Source organism: Garra rufa, chromosome 16, assembly GCF_049309525.1.
Source record: "Garra rufa chromosome 16, GarRuf1.0, whole genome shotgun sequence".
Classification (NCBI taxonomy): domain Eukaryota; kingdom Metazoa; phylum Chordata; class Actinopteri; order Cypriniformes; family Cyprinidae; genus Garra; species Garra rufa.
The window spans coordinates 33,305,450-33,309,827 of record NC_133376.1 but is presented as its reverse complement, the minus strand read 5'-3'; the positions used below and the strand labels follow the sequence as shown (position 1 = coordinate 33,309,827).

The following is a 4,378-nucleotide window of genomic DNA, read 5'->3' as shown; positions in this document are numbered from 1 at the left end:
AAATAATCTTGTATGGCTCTTTTAATTTCCATATTCCCAGACTGTGTTCACTAAAGACTGGATCGCTGCTGGAAGTCTTCTCTTAGGCTTTGACATCATTCCTGAAGCAGCTGTTTGGAAGCTGTGTAAATGAAATATGTCTGATGCAACCGGGTTAATGGCCCTTAGATAATAGGCCCTTTTGATTTACTTTCTTCTAACGCGCTAAATAGCAACAAGCACCATGACAGTGGCTTTCTAAACACTTTTGCCCTTACGCGCAGTGAAAGTATCTTGATTCATTTGGTCATTGTGTACAAAGACAAAAGGTTGAATCTAAGGTTAAGTCATTATTTTAGTTTTCTTTGCGCACAAAAAGTATTCTCATAGCTTTATAACTTTATGGTTGAACCACTGATGTCACATGGGCTCTTTAACAATATCCTTACTACCTTTCTGGGCCTTGAACGTGTCAGTTACTAAGTCTATGCAGGGTCAGAAAGCTCTTGGATTTCATCAAAAATATCTTCAGATGTGTTCTGAAGATGAACGAACGTCTTAGGGGTGAGTAATTAATGACAGAATTTTTATTTTATTGAACAGTCCCTTCCCTTTCAATACTTTATTTTAATTTGAATGGATTTTGGGAGTACAAAACAAATCTAATTTTTCTTGTGTCTTTTAGCACATGCCATTTACTTCAGTGTCTGTTGATTAAGTAATCACTCAGTTTGTCTCTCTTGTTCACTCATACTGAGGAGAGGAGAGCAGAGGAGAGCTCAGGGCGATGAAGGATCAGGTAACATGTTCCTTATATGGTCAGAACTCTTAACAAGAGCACATCCTCACTGGAATCACACCAAGTCCAACATTTACATCATAGTCTGACAACAGTGCAGAAAAAAGTGACGTGTCACTTTATAAAAGGCAAAATACGGCACGCTTTCACCCAGGCACATTGTAATGAACCAGAAATGCTCAGCAAAATCTATTTTTTATTTTAGTTAATATTATTAAATCTTGCATTTTTAGTTTCAGTGTATCATCTTCTGGAGTAAGTGACAGATTCTGCCTATCACTGATGTACAGGGGACTTGTACAACTAAAACTCACATAGGTTTGGAATTGTAGCTGCAAACTTGTTTTAGAGGCTAAATATAGGGTAAAAGCCTGTCAGCTTCTCAAGCACTTTCAGTACTCCATTTTCTCAGACATCAACAACAGACACAAATGTTATGGTAAAGTGTACACTAATGGATAGAATTAAACTATATTCACTCTAATTTTAAAGGGACATTTTACTCAAAATGTAAATTCTGTCATTAATTACTCACCCTCATGTCGTTTCAAACCCGTAAGACCTTCCTTCTTCACCTTCGGAAGACAAATTAAGATACAGTTGAGGTCAAAATTCTTGCGGAATCTACAATATGGTAATTATTTGACCAAAATAAAAGGGATCATACAAAATTCATGTTATTTTTTTTTAAATTTAGTACTGACCTGAATAAGATATTTCGGTCTCACTTTATTTTATGGTCCAGTTCTCGCTATTAATAAACCATTAACTATGAATTTTGCTTCAATAAACTTCTAATTTGCTGCTTATTAATAGTTAGTAAGGTAGTTGTTAATTTTAGGTATTGGGTAGGATTAGGAATGTAGAATATGGTTGTGTAGAAGTCTAATAAACAGCCACTATGTTATGAATTGGCATGCTAATAAGCAACTAGTTATTGTTAAGAATTGGTCCCTATACTAAAGTGTTACCGATATTTCACATAAATGACATTTATATATAGTGCACAAGAGAAAAATGACCCTGTTCGAAAGTTTACATACACTTGATTCTTAATACTGTGCTGTTGTTACCTGAATGATCCACACCGTTTTTTTTTTTTTTTTTGATAGTTTATGAATCCCTTGTTTGTCCTGAACTGCCCTTCAGGTCCGACAAATTCTGTGGGTTTTCAGCATTTTGGTGTATTTGAACCCTTTCCAACAATGATTGTATGACTTTGAGATCCATCTTTTCACACTGAGGACAACTGAGGGACTCATATGCAACTATTACAGAAGGTTCAAACACTCACTGATGCTTCAGAAGAAAACACAATGCATTAAGAGCCAGGGGGTGAAAACTTTTGTCTTCTAGGAAACATGTAAGTATCTTCTGTAGCTTCTGAAGGGCAGTACTAAATAAAAATGAAAAATATATTTAGGCAAAATAAGAAAAATTACACATCTCCATTCTGGCTCTTAATGCATTGTTTTTTCTTCTGGAGCATCAGTGAGCATTTGAAACTTCTGTAATAGTTGCATATGAGTCCCTCAGTTGTCCTCAGTGTGAAAAGATGGATCTCAAAATCATACTGTCATTGTTGGAAAGGTTTCAAATACACAAAACTGCTGTGTATTTGGGACCTGAAGGATTTTTCTAAAGAACAGTGGGCAGTTTAACTGTTCAGGACAAACAAGGGACTCACAAACAACTATTACTTAAAAAAAAAAAAAATCATCCAAAGATCATATGGTAACACAGTATTAAGAATCAAGTGTATGTAAACTTTTGAACGGGGTAATTTTTTATAAATTCAACTATTATTTTCTCATGTGGACTATATTTAAACATATCTTATTCAGGCCAATACTAAACAAAAATAACATGCATTTTGTATGATCCCTTTTATTTCTGTAAAATAATAAACATTTTGCAAGGTGTGTGTAAACTCTATTTTTGATGAAATCTAAGAGCTTTCTGACCTTGCATAGCAACACAACTACCACTTTCAAGAACCAGAAAGCTAGTAAGTTCCACGACACATGCGTGAAATGTGCTTGTTTGGAAGACACACTTAACAAAAATATACTCAACTGAACTTCTGACTAGCCACCTGTCCTGTCTTACTATCAATGTTTACTACACAAAATACTATTATGAGGCAGAAAAGAATTGTTTGGCTCAGTCACAGATGCCAGGACATAAATAAGCACAGATTCCCTGCAGCCGCTGCCAGGCCCTTCATAGCTTCTGTTCTCCATGTCACTGATGTCTTTAACCATTTGGAGGCTCTCCAGGAGCTAATGACAAGTTGGAGGTTGTTTAAAGGTGATGATATTTGTGCACTCAGTAGTGCTCTGTTAATTCCACAACTATGTATCTATCACAAGTGTCACACAAGTGTTCAGGGTCTTACACTGATCCATTTTTAGTTTCCAAAAACCTTCCAATCAACTCTTCTTGGTGTAAAAACATTCTAAGAATCTAAATAAACCATTGTTTTATATATATATATATAAGCTCTTTTGGAATGAAAAGCGTTCCTGGATGTTAAAGATTCTTCATGGATGCATCAATCCCGATGAGTGTACAGTAGAAAACTCTGGGTCATTTCTGAAAGCTATGAAATCATCTTTGTGGTCTGTGTTTTCTCTTTTCAGTTAGCATGTAGGGAATGTGTTCTACTAAGCATCTGAAATGATGCATTAGTAGTTGTTAAAAAATCTGAGCTATATCATTATGAAGGACTATAAACATGTTCATATTTATTCTGAACAGATCACTAAACATACCAAATGGTCATTTATCAAAGCTCACTTCTCTGTAGGGTTTTTATACACAGTTGGTTAAGCACACAGAGTGAATTCCAGTCTGATGTCATTGTTGATATGAACTCCAAGTATTTGGATCATATCCTGATTTCTTTTTCTTTTTTTCTTTTTTTACACTCCCCCTTGTGGATGTTTTTAAGCCCACTGATCCTGCAGACGAGGAGGAGACCATCTCTCATCATCACTGCAGACAGCTGCAACTCACTCCTCAGTGCTTACTGGTAAGTCTGATCTAGGGATTATGGTACATAGATGCATATTTCTGGGGAATTCTTTAATAGAAATAGATGTATTTATTAGTAATATAGTATGCGTTTGTATTGCCTAAAAACTAATTTTCCATGTATATTTTTCTGTTGAAATACATAAGCAGACTTAACACACTTTAGAATAAGTGGTATTTCTGGTGCATATTGTGGTGTTTATGCTGAGTTTACACAAAATCTATTAATACATTTTTTGTTTTTGTTATTTTGTTATGTAATTGAGTTCATGAGTGCAAGGGATGGCAACTTATATTCAAACAAATGCTGATGTTAAGCATCGTCTAATGCTCTCTGATGTTATTTTTCTGAGCCACACCTATAAAATTTTACTTTTATACTGTAAAAACATTGAATTTGAAAAACGATGAGACATTTAGTGCAGTTTGTTCAATGTGAAGTGTTTTGAGTGTCAGGAATGCTATTGGAATCCTTATTGGGATCAAAGTCATTTAGGAAAAAAAAACTCCTTGTGACATAAGATCCTGCTGAATAGACTTTTATTTTTTTAATAAATTCATATT

General features: G+C 34.8%; 1 protein-coding gene across 1 annotated transcript in view; it reads left to right on the top strand.

The window, feature by feature from the left end:
- Nucleotides 1–3,758: 3,758 nt before the first annotated feature.
- The window catches only part of fhl1a (four and a half LIM domains 1a), a 24,501-nt gene continuing 23,881 nt past the window's right edge, over nucleotides 3,759–4,378 (top strand). The window contains exon 1 of the mRNA XM_073819967.1: nucleotides 3,759–3,812. The gene's annotated coding sequence lies outside the window, so the exon portion shown is untranslated. The remainder of the gene's footprint in view (nucleotides 3,813–4,378) is intronic.